A 24,703-nucleotide genomic window follows, 5' to 3' on the forward strand; every position below is an offset into this window, starting at 1 on the left:
GGAATGCTTATCAAACACAGGGAAACAGGAAGGAGAAAGTTATGAGGCTCTTTGGATTCTATTTACCAGCAGCAGACAGCTATAAAGTTTCTGTGTCATGGAATTTTTTATAACACAGATAAAGTGAGAAAGACATGGGAATATTATATGTGGGGAAAACCATCATGTTTATAAACCATTCAATAAGAAAGGAGAAAAATTACATAGCAGAAAATTTACAGATGCTCATATGACTAATAGATATAAGAAAGTGGCTTAAATTTTTTATTGATCAACACAGCACATAAGGGAATAATGATCTAATCTGGTTTAGATTGAATTATTGAAAATGAAGGCACAGTGGTAGCTGGTATTAGTTACATGCAATAGGAAAATTCTTATGTATCAAGAATCAGCCACATTCTATAAGTAGTATGTCTATTACTATTTGAAACACACTTCTCTTTTTTCATGAAATACTGTATTATATGACAGTGGTGCTTTCATGAAATACACATAGTATATACACCGTCTATCTATTCCTCTCTCTCTCTCTCTCTCTCTCTCTCTCTCTCTCTCTCTCTCTCTCTCTATATATATATATATATATATATATATATATATATATATACATATATATATATATACACACACACACAAAATATATAATATATATTATATATAATGTACATCACACACACAGAAACACACACATACATATATATCACATGATAGATTAAAACACAATTTGCAATGAAAACTATTGAAAAGTTCCTAAATATATTTTCAAGAAGTGTAGACTTATTTAAAAATAGTTTCAGCCCTACACGAGTCTCTATGGACTTGTAAAGATAATGCCAGTTTTTCTTTGTAGTATAAAGAGGATGGTTCAATAAGAATTACGAAACATCAAGATATTTATAAATAATTCTGAGTATGCTGCCATACACACATGTGTATACAAAAAATCACAAATCAGCAAAAAAAAAAAAAAAAGAAAAAAACAGAAACAGAAAAGTACATATAAACAGAAAGCAGATGGTAAAGAGAATATTCTGTATTTACTTAGATTTTACTACAATTTAAATTCACATTTTGTTTTTAGAGGGTTTTATGATTTTTTTTAAGATAAGGTCTCTCTATATATCCCAGGGTAGCCCAGCGTCTACCACCTGAATGATACAATTCCAGGTGAATGCTACTCTCCTCAGCCCCACTAACACAATTAAAAACACCACATTAGCCTTCTATCCTGCAGCAGTTACTGTGAAGAAAGAGAGAGAGAGAGAGAGAGAGAGAGAGAGAGAGAGAGAGAGAGAGAGAGAGAGAGAGATCCTTAACATGTTGGAAAAGAATTATTTATTACAGTGCTTAAAAGATAAACAGGGTCAAAAGGAAAATTCTGAACCTCACACCTTGGGACTGTAAAAAAAAAACACAAAAGAAAACAAAGCAAAACAAAACAATATTCAACTTTTACTCACTAAAGTAAAATCATGTAGGTGATTTTGTCACATTAGGAAGAAGAAGGAATTATTGACCATGTCTTCATATAATTTATTCATATTTTATGGAAGAAGATGGTTTTCCTCAAATTTGGCTACATACAATGCCCACAGGCACTGATTTATGGTGTTGTACTGTGGGTTTCCCTCCTGGGGACCTTTCTGCTGATGTCTAAGTACATAACATAGTAGAATGGTACATTATTTATCCAAAAAGGACCTCAACCTCAAAATAGACTCATTTTATATTTAAATACTAGAATAAGAGTTCTGGGAATACAGGAGACACCAAAACTCTCCTAAGTTTCTTTGTAGCCCATTGTTTTATATGCTAAAAATATTTTGGGAGCTGCGCCAAAACCCATTGGTAGAAGCCAATTAAGAATGAATGAATACAGTCAATAGCAATGTTGTTAGGTGAGCAGTCAGAACAAATTGCACCATGGCTAATGCCAGGCTGCCTCTTTTCTGATGAAACACGTCTTGATTAAACTTTCATGTTCCATAGATCATGTGGGTTTTCAAGGGGGCACTGTACCACCTCAGAATAGAAAACCTTAAATTGGCATTCTAGTATGTTGGAAGACAGCAAGTCAATGGGGTCCATGTCAGACAAGGGCAGGGTACTTACCTTAAGTGTGTGTGCACTCAAATTTATAAATCTTGCTAAAATCAATTCCTGCCTAGATCCTTTAATTATGCCCTGATAGCGGGAAATCATAAATACAGTTTTAAGACTGCATATTGGACTTGCAACAATCAAAATTTAATTCAGCATAGCCTTTGTTGCATCCTAAGGGAAACAATGACAAAGAGAGACAAAGTGGCTGACATTCTTTTGACTGTGTTCTGCGTCAGTGATATTAACACAATTTGAGCTCTTTTAGTCATATCTTTTACAAGGGTTTTTTTTTTTTTTTTTTTTTTTAATTTCTCTCTTCTAAATTTAGAAGTAATCCACATACCATAGTGCTCACCCTTTTGATGGTGTCTAATATGTGTGGTGACTATAAAGTAATTATAAAAGACTTCACCATCAGGATGGGTGGGTGGGAGAGCACTCTCATAGAAGCATGAGGAAGGGAAATGGGATGGGGGGGCTTATGAAGGGGAAACAGGGAAAGGGGATAAGGTTTGAAATGTAAATTAAGTAGATCCAATAAAAAACAAAAAAGAAATCCCATGTACACTAGGATCCACACCCCATTAAAGCTGATAACTCACTAATTCCAGGCAACAACAATCAAAATTTTGCATGTAAATCTTTGTTTATTTTGGACACTTGCATTAAGTAGAATTGTGTAAATGTGGTCAAGGTCTCTTTCAAATTCATATAAGACCCTGGGCTCCTTCTTACTGTATCAGTAATCAGTACTTTAATTTTTTTCTATGGCAGAATACTAACTTCATTGAATGAGTAAGTAGACCATATCGTTCATACTTTTTAAAGTGGTGAACATTGAGTCTCTCCACCACATACACACTTTTGGCTAGTAAGATTAATGTTAAAACAAACACTTAACATGTGTTTAGACAGGAACTCTTCTGCTTCCTCCCTCCATTGTTCCCCACCCCCCATCATGTTGAACTTGGGTCTGATGATCACCTGTTGAGCACTCTCCTCCTCATCTCCAACCTCCCAGAGACTGTTTTAAGGTATGGCTCCGTTGCATATTCTACAGGCAAAGTTTAAGGCTCTGACCCCCACCCACAGTCCTTTCTAACTCTAGCTACTATCTTCCTTTTCATTGTATCCATCTTGTTCTGCATTATTTGATACAATAAAAATCTAAACAACTTTTTAGAACTCCTGCCTCCAGGAGGAACTGACTACTTAAGACAACCAATGATCGATGCCTTACTCTTAGCTGTTCATTCTCAGTGTGTGTGAAATTGTACACTTCTGCTACGTTCACTTTGGATGATTGGTTTTTCCTATCATCCAAAGAATGCTACTGAAGGATGAACTTAAGTAGGCTTAATGTATAGCTTCTCAAATTCAAACTCCATTATTCTGTGGAATTATAGAATATCAAAGTCAAGGTATTAATTCCAAATTATGTGGATTTTTTCCCATGTTATCTTCAACAAACTAAACAACTTGTTGCCACTTTAAAAAAAATGGTGAAATATTGGAAGTGTAGCACACTTAAAGTGAAGTCACTCTTAGAATGACAGGATTGTATTAGTTTCTTTCTGAAGTGCTAATTTCCAGAGTCAGTAGGTTGAATAAAACAGATTGATTTTCATGTGTGGTTCTATCAGCATCCTAACTAAACTCTCACAAAGCTAAAGTCAGAGCTGCATTTTCTTCTATATGAACAGTATCTTTTCTCTTCTGTTTGTTTTTCTTGCTTTAAAAAACTCCCCACATCCTTTGGCCCACAGCCCGTCCAAGACAGCAAATGTGGGCAGGGTTGTTCTGATGCATTTTATCTTTGTTGCGAGAAAACAGACAAAATGAGTGAACACGAGAGGAAGCTCTGTATTTCTTGGGTCCCAGAATTTGAACACATAAGCTTCAATCAATAGAAATAAGGCATGTTTCTCTGTGTTCTTGCAAAAGCTGATTCTTGATCATTTTCTTGGTAGGTGGCATATACTCAACTTCTGGGGATTATAAAGCATATATGTTTGCAGGAACACTATTTTTTTTGAAGATTTGTTTTTATTTATGTGTATGTGAAAATGTGTGTACAAATATTTGGGTGCCTATGGAGGTCAGAAAAGGGCATTAAATCTCTTGGAGCTATATCTACAGGCAGCTGTGAGGCACCTTATGTGGATTCTGGGAATCAATGTCTGGTTCTCTGAAAGATGAGTAAGCTCTCTTAACTGCTGACTCATCTCTCCAATCCCCATGGAACCAGTAGTTTGATCATGGGAGAAATGAATATCTCAAGGTAAGCACAGAGATGGCACAAAATTACTGTTGGATAACTATTAATTTCTATGATACTATTTAAAGGTAGGTATTTGTGGGGGTTGCAGAAAGAGTATATTTGAGTTTCAAGAGCATCATAGTTTTGCTTCTGAGCAGCTACAGCAGAATCATCTGTAGCTCTATTGTCAGGGGATCCAACATCCTTTTCTGGACTCCACGGGCACCTGTACATTTGTGGTGTATATACAGACAAGCATATATGTACACAGAAATGAATTTTTAAAAAATGAGTTTTATAAAATGAGTGTGCCAAATAAGATAATAAGGGATCACCATTCAAACGTGTCGTGTCCAAGGATCAGTCTTATAACTTAAAATAAAGACTTAAGAGCTGCACATAATTCCTTCTGTACAGCCTCTCTGGTTGAAGAGTGTAATAATGTTACCTTCTACACACCAAGAGACCCTCTTCATTAAGCTGTTAAAGAATACGAGGAGCTAACCACCATCATTTCACCTTTTCTGTGTCTGTGCACCTGGGACAGTTTAGTGCCATTAGGACAGATGTCAGTGTTTTTAAACCAATCCTCACAACCCTTAACAAACTGATGAGACACCCACAAATTATTGATGAAAATAACTTTTTATTAATGAAAATCACTTCTCCAACATGTCTTCTCTTGATATACTCTCTGCGACAAAGTTGATGCTCCTTCCAGATGTGCACATCAATGTCTGTGACTTAAGAACACTATTTTTTTGGATATGCAGAGATAAACCTTATAAAAAAGAGGCTTTCACATCATAGTTGTTAACACACACACACACACACACACACACACACACACACACACACAGAGAGAGAGAGAGAGAGAGAGAGAGAGAGAGAGAGAGAGATACACAGGTACAAGGACAGGCACACACACATGGACACACAGACACATATACACATTTACATGCATACCACATACACACATGTATATGCATTCACATATCATCATCAAGCATGTATTCAATTTTCAGGTACAACTGTAGGAATTTCCCACTTCATAGCTTCTAGCATTAATGAGAAAGAGGTACGGTTGCACAGCAACCATTGTGGATAGATCTCTGCTCAGAAGGTCCAGACTATACTGGAAAATAAGATGTCTTATTTCATAGAGCCCCAGTCCAAAGAAAATCATTTCACTCACCACAGTGGGATTTCCAGCCTTGGCTTTGGAATCCTCCTTTTTGTAGCAAGAACTGTTTTTGTCCAAAGGATTTAATTATAAAATTAAAGTTGGCCAGTTTGTATCTTTTTGTTTGTTTCTTTGATCAAATAATTTTGAGTTGCATCTCCCTCCTGAGTGTTGGTACAAAAGCTTTCGATTTCAGACAAATAATTTTTTTGTCAAAAACAATTGCAGAGACATCTTGCTTTTTTAATTTGTGTGAATTGCTAAAATACCTGTCAAAGCTGGATCAACATTTGTCAATTTCAGAATATGTTCTCATAGAAATTTAGCAAGAGACATTTTAATCAAATCCTATTTAAGAATAAATTATTTGTTAATAATCAAACTGTTTCTTTTGAAGTTTATATTTAATGATGGCATGTTCATTTATATACCATTAAATCCAGAGAATATGTCCCAATAGATAAGCACAGAGTGTAAGTATATGTGTAATATTTTGACATGGATTTAGGCATATACATTCTACTTTCTTGGTGTGTTAAGGGACTGAGCTGTATATTTACATAGGACATGTAACATGCCAAAGAACACAATTGTTTTATTTTAGTGAGAAGATGCATAGAGCTATGATTAAGTTCACACTGATGTACACATCACTCTAGTTCAGGTGCTATTTGTCTCTAAAATAGCCATCTCTGAATAATAATTTTACTTCTTTGATGTCAGCTGCCAGAAGAGTTGATTTTAAGACACATAGAAGAAAAGAAAATGCCCATTCATACCTCGCATAAGGCAGCAGACGTTTCTGCAACACACTAAGTATTTTGCAGGTTTCAATCCAAAGGCATAAACTGAAACAATGAAGAAAAATAATGGCAGTGAAACATTTTTTTTAAAGAGCTAAGCTAAAGGCATAGTGGTACAGAGCTTAGAAAGGAGGTGGGTGATCTTTGGTCCACCGATTGTATTTTGTTTTATATCAATATACTTTTAATACAACACATAAATAAAATAATAAAAAATCAAGGAAAAGTTATGTACACTCTGAATGAAGGCATAAGATACCATTCACGTTTATTTCATCTCCTCTGCATATCATTTTTTAACTTTTAATTGTTGGTATTTTCTGCTTTACAGAAAACTTGGGCAGTAGTAAATTCTCTTGTGACACTTAACTAAGTTTGTACTATTTATCATGTTTGTATGGCTACTCTCTTCAGACTGGTGTATGCATACATACACATGCATCTATTTAGGCTATATATATGTATGCACTACATATATATATACATATATATATGTATATATATGTATATATATATATGTATATATATATATATATTAGAGATAGAGAGATAGAGAGATATAGATGATATAGATAGAGATAGAGATAGATAGATACAATGGTGTCAATCCGTTACAAGGAACAACCCATTTGTTGGGGGAATAAGAGCTATACTTATCTATGAGTATACGTATTTAGAGTACAGTTAGGGATTTTGGTTTTCTAGTAAAGAGATGGAAGCATACTATAGAATCCATGACCTCACTAGTCTCAGGTGGTTGGCTAGGTTTCCTGGACCAGGCATGATTACCTTCTTGTTGAGCAGGGTTAATGTTTAGTTAGGGAGATGTTGATTATCGCCCTCCCTCCCCCAGTAATGAGTACTTCTAAAGCACCTTTATGATTATCTTGAAAACAAAATTATGACTGTTGGAGTTCATACAAATAAAATATCATTAGGACTAATAGATGAAGTTGTATTATATGTTACAATATTCACACATCAAAATATTTGTCCTTTAGTATTCAGTTTTCTGATTTCTGGTATATTATTTTCATATTCTGGTATATTAATCTCAATAGGTGACATTACATCATTTAGTACTATATAGTATCAGTAAATGTTATTTTCTTCTCATTTCTTCTAATAACTCATAGGATGCAAGTATAGTAGGGAGCTTTCTTTTGAAACTGTGCATATCCGTGGATCAAAAAAATAGAATATCCAGAAATGAGCCCTCACATATATGGTCATCTGATTTTTGACAAAGGAGCTGTAAACATTCAATAGAAAAAGGACAGCCTATTCAACAAATAGTGTTGGTCAAGCTGGCACTCAGCATGCAGAAGAATGAAAATAGATCCTTTCTTATATCCTTGTACAAAGCTCAAGTGAAAGTGGATCAAAGATTTCCCCATTAAACCAGGAACACTGAAACTACTAGATGAGAAAGTAGGGAAAATCTTAGAACACATAGGCACAGGAGAAAATTTCCTGAACAGAACTCCAATGGCTTGAGCTCTAAGGTCAAAGATTGACAAATGGGACTTAATGAGATTGCAAAGTTTCTGTAAGGCTAAGGACACTGTCAAGAAAACAAAATGGCAACGAACAGAGTGGGAAAAGATTTTTACCAACCCTACATCAGATAGAGGTCTAATATCCAAGGTATACAAAGAACTCAAGAAGCTAGACACCAGAGAATCGAACAACCCTATTAAAAAATGGGGTATAGAGCTAAACAAAAAGTTCTCAACTGAGGAATATCGAATGGCTGAGAAGCATCTAAGAAAGTGCTCAACATCCTTAGTCATCAGGGAAATGCAAATCAAAACAACCCTTAGATCCCACTTCACACCAGTCAGATTGGCCAAGATCAAAAATTCAGATGACAGCAGATGCTGGCGAGGATGTGGAGAAAGAGGAACACTTCTCCACTGTTGGTGGGGTTGTAAACTGGTACAACCACTCTGGAAATTAATCTGGTGATTCCTCAGAAAATTGGACATAATACCACCTGAAGACCCAGTTATTCCACTGGGCATATACACCAGAGAAGCTCCAACATACAACAAAGTCACATGCACCACAATGTTCATAGCAGCTCTATTTATAATAGCCAGAAGCTGGGAAGAACCCAGATGTTCTTCAGAAGATGAATGGATACAAAAATTGTGGTACATTTACGCAATGGAGTACTACTCAGCTACCAGAAACAATGACTTTATGAAATTGCTAGGAAAATGGATACATCTAGAGACTATCATCCTGAGTGATTTAACCCAGTCACAAAAGAACAGACATAATATGCAGTCACTGATAATTGGATACTAACCCCAGAAAGCTCAGAACATCCCAGAAACAACTCACAGACTATATGAAATTCAAAAAAATGAAAAAAAAAGAAAAGAAAAAACCATTATGCTTAATCCTTACACACCAAGAAAATATTGACTAATTCTAGGTTTCATCTTGTTTTACACGTACTTTATGCTCATTGTAACAAGTAAGATCTTAATGCACACTACCAAACCTTAAAATAAAAAAAACCAAGCACTGACAAAAATGTATCCGTATACTTTTATGCAAAGATGCTTAAAATTTGTACATTTATGTTTGTTTTTTAAAATAAAGTGGTTAAAAAAGAAGCTTACGGAACCAAATACTGACCATAATAAATATTAGGAATTTTCTTAAAATTCTGTTAAATCTGTAGAGATAAAAAAGAAAGAAAGTGTGCATATCATAGGTAAATCTTCAAATTAAACACATCTGAATTACTAATCTGAGTACAGCATATGTATGTAATATCTGAATTAAGGAAGGGAGAAAAGAATTGGTTGGGATAGCTCTCCTCAGCTCTAGTGTTCCTTTTTGTCTCCAGTAGGAACAAATTCTATTCTTTGGTTTGAAAGAAAACATACAATAGGCATGAAGTAAGTGATTTTTTTCAGTGACTCGTTTCTTCTTTACTTGCTTGGTTCTCTTCTATTAAACAACTCTTATATTTCCTACACAATCTTCTCATGGTTCTTTATATTTGGACTCTCTTTGTAAAATTCATTCTACCACTTCTTTTGCCTTAATAATAGTATCATAGAATAATGATTTCTATGGCCTCATAAGAGGCCTCATTTTTATAACCTGTCTGCTTCTTACATTCTAGCTAGAAACATCCTCGTTGAATGGATCAATGGAATCACCACAAATCATTCCATTGATCCAGTTGTCTTGAACTACTGGCTAATGTCTTTTTACATAGATTTCCCCAAAGAGAAGTCTACTTTTCCAACAGAGAACTTAATAGAAATATAAAAGTCACAAGGCTGGACCACAGTCCTCAACAGGTAATTATTCAATCTTAAGAAAATCTGGCCTATCCAAAGCCTTGTTCTGAATTCCTCTTCTTAATTTATGTTTCTGAATGAAACAGAGTTGAAACTATATAAGAAGGCACAAACTTTCTTTTTTATCCTTTGATAGTTCCACAAATTATATGTTTTGATCATATTCACTATTGTTTACTATATCTTACCCTTCCCTCTCCCTTAACCAACAAGCCTCTCTTCTACTTCTATGGATATTATTATTATTATTATTATTATTATTATTATTATTATTATTATTATTATTGTATATGTTCGTTTGTGAAATCACTTACCATGCTCAAGGGTGGGGATGAGTTATCTACATGCAAGGCATGTATCTGAAGGGCAGCAGAAAGCTTGGAGGTCAGGAGGAAGCTTTTTTATATCAATTTTCTTATGATAATTTGCTGAGACAAGGTCTTTATTTCTCATTGCTTCTGCCCTACTGTATACTATAGGGTAGCTTTTTTAGGAGCTTCCAGGTAGCTCTTTTGTTTCTGCCTCATCTCTGGTCTTTGGAGTATTGCAATTATAAATGCAAACTTGTTTGTGTTTTTTAGTTGTTATCTTTGTTCTGGGGATTGAACGTGGGTCATCAGGCTTCTGCAGCGTGGGTTTTTATCCACTAAGCCATATCACCAGTCCTATTTATAATTTAATTTGATTGTTTTATAATCTATGGATTCTAATTAGAGTTGCTTACATGAGTAGAAGTGTAGAGTTATTAACTTGATAAAATCCTAAGCTTGGTAAAGGAGTTATTTTCAAGCCACGTCTTTCTAAAGGCTTCACAGTGACTCTGATATCTTGCAGACCCTAAAAGAACACAAATGCCAGCCGAGACTACTATACTCAGCAAAACTTGCAATTACCATAGGTGGAGAACCCAAGATATTCTATGACAAAACCAAATTTAAAAATAATCTTTCCACTAAACTAGACCTACAGAGCATAATAAAAGAAAAACCCCAATATAAGGAAGGAAATACTCCCAAGGAAAACAAAAAAATTAATTGTCTCACAGCATTCCCAAAGAAGTGAAACACACAAACATAATTCTACCCGTAACAACAAAATAAGAGGAAGCAACAATCACTGGTTGTTAATATATCTCAACATCAATGAGCTCAATTCCCCCAAAAAAGAGATTAACAGGCTGGATATGTGAACAGGACCCCAGATTTTGATGCATATAGGAAACAACTTCAGTGACAAAGGCAGACAATACAAAGATTTAAAGTCTATCAATGTAATCCATTACATAAACAAACACAAAGGAAAAATAAAAACACAGGATCATCCCATTAGATGCTTAAAAACACATTTGACAGAATACAATGCCCCTCATGTAAAAATTTTTGGAAAGATCGGGAATTCAGGGTACATACCTAAGCATAATCAAAAGCAATATACAGCACACTGGTAGCCAACATCAAACTAAGTAGACAGAAGCTTGAAGCAAGTAACTTTCCTCTTTACACAAAAGATAAATAGTCTGAGAAAGAAATTAGGGAAAAGACAACATTCACAATAGTAACAAATAATATAAAATATCTTGGTGTAGTCTAACCAAAGAAGTGAAAGACCAGTCTGACAAGAACTTCAAGTATCTGAACGAAGAAATAGAAGACCTCAGAAGATGGAAATATCTCTCATGCTCATGGATTGGTAGGATTAATTTGATAAAAATGGCCAATTTACCAATCTACAAATTCAATTCAATCCCCATCAAAATTCCAACTCAGATCTTAACAGAGATAAAAATAGCATTTCTCAACTTCATACGGAATAACAAAAGTCACAGAATATGGAAAATAGTTCTCAACAATTTAGGAACTTCTGGGGGAATCACATTCATGACTTCAAGCTATACTACAGACCAATAGTATTCAAACATGGTATTGTTACAGAGATAGAGAGATCAATAAAATAGAACTGAAGACCTATAAATAAACCAACATACCTATGGCCACTTGATTTGTGACAAAAAAGCCAAAACCATCCGGTGGAAAAACGAAATCATTTTCAACAAATGATGCTTGTTGAACTGAAAGTCTGCATACAGAATAATGCAAACTGATCTACTTTTATCATCTTGTACCAATCTCAAGTTCAAGTGGATAAAACCAGATACCCTGAACCTAATAGAAGAGAACGTGGCAAAGAGCCTTTAACACATCAGCACAGGGAAAATTTTTCAAAACAGAAAACATGACTCATGTTCTAAGATCAACAATTGGCAAATGGGACTTCATAAAATTAAAAAGATTCTGAATTGCAAATGACACTGACAATAGGTAAAAACTGCAAGCTACAGATTGGGAAAAGATCTTTACCAATGCTACATCCAATAGAGAACTATTATCCAAAATATACAAATAACTTAAAAAGTTAGACGCCAGAAAATCAAATAACCCAATTGAAAATGGGTTACAGATCATGTGTGGACCAAAAGCTCAGGTCATTTGCCACCGGGAACAGCAGAGATCCAGAGACACAGGCCTGGCCAGACTGTGCTGTGAGTAGCCGGAGAGCAGAGAGGCTAGGCCTAGCGTGTGGTGGGCAAGGCCCTCCGGTTGGTTCAGGGAAGCAGGAACTGCCATAGGAACTGGGTGTCCACCCAGAAGGCACTTGCATGCGGACTGAACGCTCTAGCAATTTGCCACCTAAAACAGTGGAGATCCAGGGACACAGGCTGTGTACACAGGAGAGACAAGAACCAATCACTGACAACAAGACGATGTATAATCACAGACAAGATGGCAAGAGGAAAGCAAAAGAACTTATGTAATGGAAACCAAGACAACCTGGCAACATCAGAACCCAGTTCTCCCATCACAGCCAGCAGCAGAATGCCAAACACTCCAGAAAAAGAAGACTCAGACCTGAAATCATACCTCAAGATGATGATGGAGATCTTAGCGAAGAACATGAATAACTCAAATAAATAAGAACAGGAGGAAAAACCATACACAAATAGAAGCTTTTAAAGAGGAAACACGAAAAACACTCAAAGAAATCACAGAACTAGAGGGAAACAAAACCAAAGAGATGAAGGAATTGAAAATGGAAATGCAAACAAAAAAGAAAACAATAAAAGAGACAACCCTGGAGGTAGAAAACCAAAAAAAAAAAAAAAAAGAAAAAAGAAATCAAGAGTCACAGATGCAAGCATCTCCAACAAACTACAAGAGATGGAAGAGAGTATCTCAGGGGCTAAATACAACATTGAAAACATAGACAAAACAGTCAGAGAAGATGCAAAAGCCAAAAAGCGTCTAACCCCAAATGTCTAGGAGATCCAGGACACAAGGAGAAGACCAAACCTAAGGATAATAGGAATAGAAGAGGACAAAAACTATCAAGTAAGAGGCACAGTAAATATCTTCAAAAATATTATAGAAGAAAACTTCCCCACCCTTAAGAATGAGATGACCATGAGCATAAAAGAAGCCTACAGAACTTCAAATAGTGTGGACCAGAAAAGAAATTCTACCCGACACATAATACTCAAAATGCCCAAAGCAAAGAAAGAATACTAAAAGCAATAAGGGAAAAAGGTCATCTTACCAAAAGTAATCTACAGATTCAATGCAATCCAAATCAAAATTCCAACCCAATTCTTCATTGAGTTGGAAAGAGCAATGTGAAATTTCATCTGGAATAACAAAAAAACCTAGAATAGCGAAATCCATCCTCAACAACAAGAAAACACCTGCGGGAATCACCATCCCTGACCTCAAGTTATATTACAAGGCAATTGTGTTAAAAACTGCATAGTACTGGTACAGAGATAGGCATGTGGATAAATGGAATAGAATAGAAGATCCAGCAATTAACCCTCACTGATATGGTTACTTAATTTTTGACAAAGAATCTGTAAACATTCAATGGAAAAAGACAACCTCTTCAACAAATGGTGTTGGTTCAACTGGTACTCAGCATGCAGAAGAATGAAAATAGATCCTTTCTTATCTCTTTGTACAAAGCTCAAGTGAAAGTGGATCAAAGACCTCCACATTAAACCAGGTACAATGAAACTATTAGAAGAAAAAGTAGGGCAAACCTTAGAACACATAGGCACAGGAGAAAATTTCCTGAACAGAACAACAATGGCTTGTGCTCTAAGGTCAAAGATTGACAAATGGGACCTAATGAGATTGCAAAGTTTCTGTAAGGCTAAGGACACTGTGAAGAAAATGAAACGACAGCCAACAGAGTGTGAAAAGTTCTTTACTATCCCCACATCTGATAGAGGCCTAATATTCAAGATATACAAAGAACTCAAGAAGCTAGACACCAGAGAATCAAACAATCATATGAAAACATGGGGTACAGAGCTAAACAAAAAGTTCTCAATTGTGGAATATCGAATGGCTGAGAAGCATCTAAGGAAGTGCTAGACATCATTAGCCATCAGGAAAATGCAAATCAAAACAACCCTGAGATTCTACCTCACACCAGTCAGAATGTCTAAGATCAAAAATTCAGATGATAGCAGATGCTGGCGAGGTTGCGGAGAAAGAGGAACACTTTTCCACTGTTGGTGGGATTGTAAACTGCTACCACCACTCTGGAAATCAGTCTGGCTGTTCCTCAGAAAATTGGACATAGTACTACTACCTGAAGACCCAGTTATTCCACTTCTGGGCATATACCCCAGAGAAGCTCCAACATACAACAAAGACACATGCACCACAATGTTTATAGAAGCCCTATTTATAATAGCCAGAAGCTGGAAAGAACCCAGATGTTCTTCAGTAGATGAATGGATACAAAATTGTGGTGTATTTACACAATGGAGTACTACTACTCAGCTATCAGAAACAATGACATTATGACATCCTAGGAAAATGGATACATCTAGAGAATATCATCCTGAGTGAGGTAACCCAGTCACAAAAGAACAAACACAATATGCAGTCACTGATAATTGGATACTTACCCCAGATAGTTCTGAATACCCCAGAAACAACTCACAGACTCTATGAAGTTCAAAAAAAAAAAAAAAAAAAAAAAGGCCTCAGTTTTTCTTAGGGGAAAAAATAAATGTATAGCACCCACTCAACGTGTTGTACACCTGGACCTCAAGTCATTAATAGTCCAAGAGCTAACATAATAGCATTGTGGCAATTTTTAGTATTCACAGATCATTATGCTTAATCTATACCCAACAAGAAATCTGTTACCATGTTATGTTCTGTCCTACATGTACTTTATACTTATGGTAACTAGTGGGATTTCAATGCATGCTATCAAACCTCTAAAATAATTAACTAGTGACAAAAATATTCATATAATGTTATGCCAAATGCCTTTAAAATCTGTAAATGTATCCCTCTTTTTTTAAAAAAAAATTGTGGTAAGAAAAAAAAAGATAATGTGTTACAAAGATAAACAAAGAATTCTCAACTGAGGAATCTTGAATGGCCAAAAAAAAAAAAAAAAAAAAAAAAAAAAAAAAAAAATACTTAAAGAAATGTTAAATATCCTTAGTCATCAGAGAAATGCAAAACAAAAGGACCTTGAGATTTCACCTTATACCAATCAGAATGGCTAAGATAAAATACTCAGGTGACAGCAAGAGGCTCTTGAGGATATGGAGAAAGATGAACACTCCTCCATTGCTGGTGGAGTTGAAAGCTGTTCAACTACTAGGTTTATACTCAAAAGATGTTCCATTATACCAAAGACCCGTGCTCCTCTATGTTCATATCAGCCTTATTTATAATTGGCAGAAACTGGAAACAACCCAGATGTCCCTCAATGGAAGAATGCATTCTTATAATGTGGTACACTTACACATTACACTCCTGACTAAGACAGGTGCAGACACTCACAGCCAACCATCTGACTGAGCCCAAGGACCTCCATGGAAGAGTTAGGGGAAGGACTGAAGGACTTGAAGGAAATTGCAACCACATAGGAAGAACAACAATTCAACTAACCGGACACCTCTGAGTTCCCAGGCACTAAACCATCATACAAAGAGTATACATGTGTTGGTTCATGGCTCCCAATACATATGTAGCAAAGGGTTGCCTTGTCCAGCACCAGTGGGAGGGAAGGCCCTTGGTTGTGGAGGCTTGTTGCCCCAGTGAAGGGGATGCTAGAGGGATGAGGCAAAAGTGGTTGTGTGGACTGGGGAGTACACTCTTCGAGGCAAAGATTGGGGGGAATATGATGGGCAGTGAGTGTGGGGAGACTGGGAAGGAGGCAGTATTTGAAATGCAAATAAATAATATAATCCATTAATAAAAAATCAAATGTTTATTGATAAGAAGTCACAAACAAGTTAATTTAAAATAAACTTTTCCTGTCTTCATACTAGTAATATGGATTTGGTTTTTTTTTTTAAATAAAGAACTAAATACTTACTGAATATTTGACACTGTAAGATATATTTCCTCTTCAATGGGTTTTATAGCTGATTGATGTTTCAATTTCATAATTATCAATATTAGGTAGATACAAAATTGCAGAAATAAGTTTAGGGTCATCTGAGATATTATTTAGAATTTTTTGTACTACTTCAAGCCAAATTTTATTTGATAATTTAATGATTTTTTTCAATGCATATCAATGTTTTTATTCATTGCTAAATTATAGTGTATCTACATGTATGTACATGGTTAGATATATAACAAAAGTGCATGCAATTCTTTCACCCAGAGGGAGATGACTGGGAAGAATACTCTTAGAATAAATTCAAATAGTAAAGAAGGACCAATGAGAAGGTGTAATTATTATTTGAGTGTTAGAAGTGAAAATAAAAATGTTTCTAATCAGAGGGTATGAATTTATACAGAGGGAGAGAGGGTATATGGTATTCGTGGATACAAAAATCATCTGAAAATTTCTTTCATATAAATTAATATAAACTCAAAAAATATACAAGTTTAGGTTTAAATATATCTTCAAATTACAAAAGAAAGAATTGTTATAATCAACAGAAACCAACTCTGCTAACATAGCAAAGGGATCTTACTGAAGGTTAAGTATATGTTCACAGTCTCCAGACTTAAAGAGAAAAGAAAGTGCTGGCTTAGATAAGGGCACGAGCCAACCATATGTGTGTCCTGGGGATTAGGTCTGTCTGAACAGTCCCAGTATGGATAAACTATTAGAATATAACTAAAATCTTTTACCCTGAACTTCATGTAGTCCTGCTCAAAAATTTTATCTTAGAGGAAGGGCTACTTGTTGACCATTTTAATAATAAATATGCCGAGACTGAGGATCCTGACAAGATCCTATCAATGTGCATGCTATTAAAATCCCAAGACTCTCAGGGTGTTCTTAGTAAAAGTTGAGGGCTGGATTGGATGCTGAGGATGGAACACATTATTGATCCCACTGTGGAAAGGGTGCACTGCACTTTGACTTGGTTTTAAATATAACACGAGGAGACAACACTTTATATGAGAACAGGAAGAGCAAGTATAAAATATAAAGGTTCCCTCCTCTCTTAATATATACCTATAGATTTGTAATTTCAAATCTATTCATCTATCTGTGTGCCTACCTTTTGATCAGTCTGTCTGTATATTGATTATCTGCTTGTATATTGGTTGGTGCTGCTATAGTATTGAATACGGTACAAGTGGGAACTGTCATATTTTTGGAGTTAAGGCATAAGGGCAACATCAGAAATGCTAATAATAGCAGAATTGCACACTAAGTGATTAGCCATATGTCTTGGCTGATTTCCTTGGTCTAAATTCGGAGAGCAGATCTTTGGAAGGGTAAGCACAAACAAAATGGCCACAGGAAACTTTCCATAGATGTTCTTCTTATCAGCCATGTTTTATCTTTGGTCTATTTATATTTCTACCCACTATAACCCTAAAGCCAGAGCTTGGGAAATGAACCCTTAAAAATTCCTTTGGTCCTCACATAATTTTATGTATGGGAATGATGATGAATTTTAAAAATTATAGGCAAAGTTGTATCGTTACCAACTTTGTATTTAAGGTCACTCTCCTCCAATGAGTGAAATTCATTTCTGTTTTTGAAAAACTGTACGAGGGGGCCTGTGAAGATGCCTGGCATCCAAAGGACCACTGGGAACAACTTTGGATCTGAGCAGTTGTCTGCAGGGATAGTGTACACTATACTAGCAGGAAAGACAGAGGAATAACAAAAATAGAAAGGGTGAAAGAAAAAGAAAATTGACCTAAAATGTTTAAAAATTATTATCACATTTGAATTATTTTCAAAATACTGCCATTAAAAATGTAACCTTATTAGGCACATAAAATGAGAGGCACCCACAGTCTTCATGTAATGGATGCTGAATCAGGAGACCCATGACTTCATACTCAGCCTGAGATTCATATAAAGGTTCTGTCTTGGAAAAAATGTTTAAATTTCTACAGAGAAAGCAAGGTGACCTGGTTAATTTTGTGCATCAGATGTTTTCTGGATAGAATTACTTTTTGTTTAGGTAATACATATCATGTATTCCAATATATAATTATATATATACATATATAGATACATATATATATATACATATATAGGTACATATATATCTTTCATTATTTTATTACCTGAGAGCCGAGATTTCCAAATTCTAATTTCTGTTCATTTTTCTTTCTTCTTTTCAAACTTTTAAAAGGTTGCTTAAGGCAGCTGGTCAAATAGTGAAGGAGCTGAGCTCTTCCTCTTGATCCAAATGCAACCAGGAGGAAGCTGCCTCTTCCACATTGAGCACCAGGGCCTCAAAGCCAACCCCCACAGTGCCTGACTTTCTCAAACAAGGCCACACCTACTTTAACAAGGCCATATCTCCTAATAGTGTCACTGCCCAAGGGACAAGCATATTCAAACCACATTTGGTTTGATTTCCAGTACAGAATTTAAAAGTCCTCAGTTGAGGAGTCAAAGAACTAAAGGAGCTGAGGGGGAATGGCAACCCCATAGGAAGAACAATATCAACCAACCAGACCACCCCCTCACCAGTGCTTGCAGGGACTAAACCACCAACTGAAGGGTATTCATGGAGGGAGCCATGGCTCCAGCTGCATATATAGCAGAGGATGGCTTTGTCAGACATCAATGAGAGGAAAGCCCATGGTCTTTTGAAGGCTCCGTGCTCCATTATAGAGAGATGCCAGGTCAGTGAGGTGGAGGTGGGTGGGTGGGTAGGTGGGTGGGTGGAAAAGCACCCTCATAGAAGCAGGGGGAGGGAGGATAGGATAGGGGAAACTAGGAAAAAGGATAACATTTGAAATGTAAATAGATAAAATATCCAATTTAAAAAAAAAGAATCAGAACGTTGCTTGTACAAAACTTCAAAGTCATTCTCTGCTATACTGAGAGTTTGAGATCATCCAAGAATTATTAGGTCTTCTCTAAAAATTGAAGGAAAGGAAAGAGTCTTGAAACTCTGCTGGTGTTCTAAGTTTGAGGGCATGTAAAACACGTGTTATTTTGTGAGGCACCAAATGTTGTGGCCTTGCATTGTAGAATACTATTACAGATTTAGAGTGACCCAGATAATGTTGATTTGATTCTGGGCCACTGTCATTTGTCATAAATCATTACCACTCTGCATTTTGATTTGTTTATAAGCAGTAATTGGGCCTGGGGCTGAATCTAAGTAGGAAGACGCTTACCAGGTACAAGGACCTGCCTCCCATCCTTAACACTGCAAGCATTAATTTTGACACGGTGTAACTGTTCCATAAACATGAAAAGATTTAACAGTTAGTGGGAGCAGTTTAGCAACGATGTGGAGTGTGCAATAGGCATGGGTGACAAGGGATTTTAGCTTTAAGGATTTGGACAGGCAGAATAATGCACAGTAGAAGGATGGGCAAGCGCTCTCTTATGAATCAGATCCCCAGAAACACCAGCATCCACAAACTGATAGCTAAGGGTATAGACCTGAGGATCATTTGAGACCTTTTCAAGCTTAATATTCACCTTCTTCCCACTGATAGCAAAAACAAATATCTTAGGATCATTTTGAGATAGAGGTTTTGCTGCTGCTGCTGTTGTTATTAAATATCCTAAAATGATAAGTAGGAAAAGGAAAACATAATCATCTTTTGAGTATGGCTGAAATTTAGCCATATACTTTTCAATAGTAATGTCTTTTTTTCCCCAAAGACATGAATAAAAACTTTGACAAGGTGTGGGGCGCCGCCCACACATTCCCACGCATTCGCCATTACAAGATGGCGCTGATATCTGGCTGGAGTTAGCAGTAAACAAGCCATGTGCGCACAGGCTGGGTAATTTCCGCTTCATGAGTTCCGCCTCTTCCCGTGGCGTCATAGGGCCTGGTGAGTTTCAACCAATCAGGGGGCTCCGCGTCCAAGGCAAGGACTGATCCCTTTATAGGAGAAGGGCTAGATAGCTCCTCTCTCTTCTGCCTCTTCTCTCTCTCTCTCTTCCTCTCTTCTTCCTCTCTTTCTCCCGTTGGTTTTTCGGCCGTCTCGTGGAGCTTGTTCGTCCTGTTCGTCTCCTTGGATCTCTTGGTTTTCCCCGTCCTTTTCGTTACGTGAAGCAAGTACCGGTTTTTCCAGATTAATAAAGTTTACCGCAGAAGGATTCTATTTTGTGTGCCGCGTCGTTCTTGCAGGCGAGACGGTTGCGCGGGACAACAAGGGCCATGGATGGGATTGAATGAAGCATCGAAGCTAGTAAAGTTTTACCTGACTGAACAGTAGCATTTGGAAAAGAAACTTTAAACAATTCATTTCTTTGCTTTACTTCCCAAGCACTGTAATTTCTTAGTCAGAATGGAGCCTATGTAATAACAATTTCATAAAGCCACAGTAGAAGGATGTGCAAGCGCCCTCTTACAGACCAGGTCCCCAGTTCCTGTGCATGTTCATCCTCCTACAGGAGACAGCAGAGCCGTGTCCAGGGATGAGTCTGAGCTGGAGAACAGGAGGAGTTCCCTGTTGCAGGAAGAGTAGTCAGGACACTGTCAGGCTTAAAGGCTTTGCTACTCTGACCTTTGCTAATGCCCTGTCTTTGCTGAATGCAATCTTATGTTGACAGGTTTTGGAAAATGGGAATGAAGGTCTAGGGGTTGTGTCAAAAATGAGGAGCAATAGCTAAAGGGTGGTACCAAGAATTCTGCAAAGCTCAGCCATAAGAACATGAGCCAAACAGGAAACTGTAGGGAGTTTGATGCCTTTCAGACATCTTGTTGGAATAAACAGTGCATTTCAGGTCAGTGAAAATGTCCATAGAGCGGGCAGACCTGTAAAATTAAATGGGAATCAGGAATTTTCCAATTAAAATTTATATTGCGGAAAATTTTTTAAAAATATTTATCCTTTGATAATTCCACACATTTAAGGAATGTTTTTTGATCATTCCATCCTTTCTCTCCTATTCTCAAGGTCTTCCTAGACCCCTCCCAACTCATGCTCTCTCTCTCTCTCTCTCTCTCTCTCTCTCTCTCTCTCTCTCTCTCTCCCTCTCTCTCATAGCTGAATCGTGCTGTCAATATTTGAACAAGTTGGGAGCTTCTGCTGGAGCCCCAGTAGCCTTTTAGGGGGTCATCTCCTTGACAGGCTTTGTTGTGCTTAAATATTCCACTGACTGTGGCATATAGTCAGGTTTGAAAACCATCCACAGAATTTATGAAGCTCAAAAAGAAGGAAGACCAGAATGTGGATGCCTCAGACCTTTTTAGAAAGAAGAACAAAACAGGGGATGAAATACAAGGTCAAATAGAGGAGCAGGGATCGAAGAAAAGATCTACCGAGACTGCCTCACCTGGTGAACCACCCCATATGCAGCCATCAAACCCAAGTACTACTATTGATGATGCCAAGAAGTGTTTACTGACAGGAACCAGATATAGATGCCTCCTCAGAGGCTCTGCCAGAGTCATAGAGATACAGTTGAGGATGCTCACAGCTAACCATCAGACTGAACACGGGACCCCTATGAAAGAGCTAGAGAAAGAACTGAAGGAGCTGAAAGGGTTTGCAACCCCATGGGAAGAACAACATCATCAAACAGCCAAGGCACTGAAGTGGAGAGGGTGATTTGGAGAGTGAGCACCTTCATGGAAACAAGTTGAGGAGGAGGGGGCAGGGTAGTAGGGGGAGGAAGGGTATAACATCTGGAATGTAAATACAGAGAATATCCTATAAAATTGAAAAAAAAGAAAACCCTTTTCTGGGCTATAATGGGAAAACAAATGTAAAATCAATAGAAGAGTAGGAAAGGAAACAGAGGACAATGGGGAATTGAGAAAGGGAAGATAGGGAAAGAAAAGGGGGAAACATGGCAGAAGTAACCTGCAAAAGAATCAACAGCTCAAACTTTGGATGGATATACAGAGCAGTGAACAGCTGCCGACTGTGATTTGTACCAGTGTAGAAGAAAGAAAGCAGGGGAACAATGACTCCTAATCCACAGGGACCGACCGTAATTACCCCCCATTCATCGTTTGTATACTAAAAAAGTAAATTAATTGCAATAAGGCATTGTTGTCGAATGGACACCTCCTGCTTCTGTTTGTCCCTTTGTGTTGCACAGAATGCTGAGTGTTATCTGGGGACAATGTTCCATTCCCCTGACATCCTTAATTATACATCCGTCATATATGACTTTCAGAGCTTTTACTGGAAAAGTTTCCTAAAAAATTGCATGCTTTGAATGAGAACATATAAAATAGAGAAGTGAAAAGCCATTATGTGCATGCGATTCCAACCTGATCTGTCACTCAGCTCCCTGGGGACTTAGTCAGCGTTCTCACTGCAATTGAACAGAATTTATCTAACATTCAACATGGAGAGTGTGCCAGGGTGTAGAAGGACTGTGAAGGTTTTTGTTTAAGATATACAGTGTATGGAAATGCTATGTGATTAAATGTCAAAATTGAAGCATTACAAGCTAAGCTCAAACTACCTTTCTAAATGTGACTAGATAACTTATATATGAAATGAAATGTTCCCATTTTTACTTTCACATATTCATTTCTCTTGCTGCAAGTTTTATTCCATCTTCCATCATTGCTGCAGCTCAGTAGAGTGCTTGCTTATTCTCTAGTGATATCTGGGCACACATTAGGCTTATTTCTGAAGAAAAAAACCCTGTGTTTGCTGGAACTCATGGATACTTATAAGCATTGTCCTCATTTAATAAATGGGGAAATTGTACCATCTCCCATGGGAGACCTCTTGGAGTAATATCCATGTCATTGTAAATACAGGATAAATGTTTGCATGATAATTATAAAACATGAGATTCTTTCATGCTTTCTAAGCTCCATAATGTATATATGTATATATTATTCCCTATAATGTTGGTTTTCTGGTAGTAACATTTTTGAAGAGACCAGTTATATGATAGATAGTTTCAAAGATCAAGTAAGTTGTTCACTACTTGCTTCTAATGTTCCTTGGCTCACTGATGCCCAAAATATCAAGTAGAATTCTTGTCATATGCTGCAGTAAGATAAAAAGATTAACAGGGGGAAGTGAAGAGAAAGAGGAAAGAGATAGAGAGGGACAAAAAGGAAGCTTTGTCTGAATTTCAGGAAAGCTTCTTGGTGCTAAGACTGAGACACCACAGAGTCCCACAGAGGGGACCAGCTTCTTATTCAAATAAGCAAACCAACCACCTTAGCATTGCCAGGTAGTGAGGCAGCTCTGTCTAACCGCCCCTCCCTTCGGTTGTTCAATTGCTTCAATTCCTAAACCAGTGGCTTCATCCACGTTAGTGCTCTCTGCACATACTCCTTAGCACTAACAGCTCCATTTTATTCTCTATAGATCCCTCACACCTCTCTTCTTGACCTGTGATGTACACTGTGGTCAGTTTCCTGACTCACGGGCCTTGCTGTGTCCTGGCACTTTGGAGAATGCAATACATTTGCGTTGAGGGATGACCAAAACATCTATAACTTGTGCCTTTTGAACACTGTGTGTATAGCTATTTCTGAAAGATATGAATCTTACTGTGTTTTAATTTTTTTGAAACATAGAAACTCATCTTTGAGATTGATATTTTGTTTTTTTGGTCTCTGCTTCCGCCTACATTCTGAGTTGTTATATTTATGCGCTGGTATCTCTATCATTTTAAACATCTTTAAAGCTTTTGTTTTCTCTCCATATGGACAAGATCTTATTATGAAGCCCTAGCTGGTCTGGAACTTACCATGTAGATCAATCAGACTGTCTTGAAACTCCTAGGAATCTATTGGCCTCGGTTTCCCAATTGCTGGGGTTAAAGAAAGGTGCTATCACACTCTGTTCAGTTATCTTGAAAGAACATTCTCCTTGATTTTGGTGGTATTTAGAATAAGAAACTTGAGTAGAGCATGTAGAGACAGAAAGGGAGATGATATTTAATTTTAGAGTGGTAATCACAAGTGCATTATAAGCTTGCTAAAATTTTATGCCCAGGGCAAGTGCCTTATGCATCTAAATAACAGTTCTAAATATATACGTGTACTTTTTAAACTTTCAGGATCAGTTGATTATTGTGTGTTTCTGGATGATGATCATAATGGTGTGGAGGATGATGATGGTGGTGATGGTGATAATGATGATCGTGATTGTAATGGTGTGTGTGTGTGTGTGTATGTGTGTGTGTGTGAGTATGTACATGCAGGTGTGCTTAAAGACTACAAAGAATAGCTTAACGGAGTCACTTCTCTCCTTCCACCATGGCTTCCAGGGACCAGGTTCTGGTTGTCTCTGGTTGTTAGGCTAGTGCAGGGAGCACCTGTACCTGCTGAGTCACCTTACTAGACTGTAGCATCTTATTGTCACTATGCTAAATACAGTACACGGAGACCCTTTCTAGATATATCTAGAAACAAATAAAGGAATTAGAGAAAACTAGACGCTCTGCACAGTCAAGTCAGTGTCCACCTTGCAGTTTATGGAAGACCCATGTGGAGTGTATTTGGCAGTGTTCTCTTGGTCCCCCTGTTTGCCTTCTCTGCCCCAGCACTGATAGTTACTCACTTGCCAATCCACATCTATCTTCCATTTGCATATCATTTCCTTCACTTCCCTGT

Source organism: Micromys minutus, assembly GCF_963924665.1.
Source record: "Micromys minutus genome assembly, chromosome: 3".
Classification (NCBI taxonomy): domain Eukaryota; kingdom Metazoa; phylum Chordata; class Mammalia; order Rodentia; family Muridae; genus Micromys; species Micromys minutus.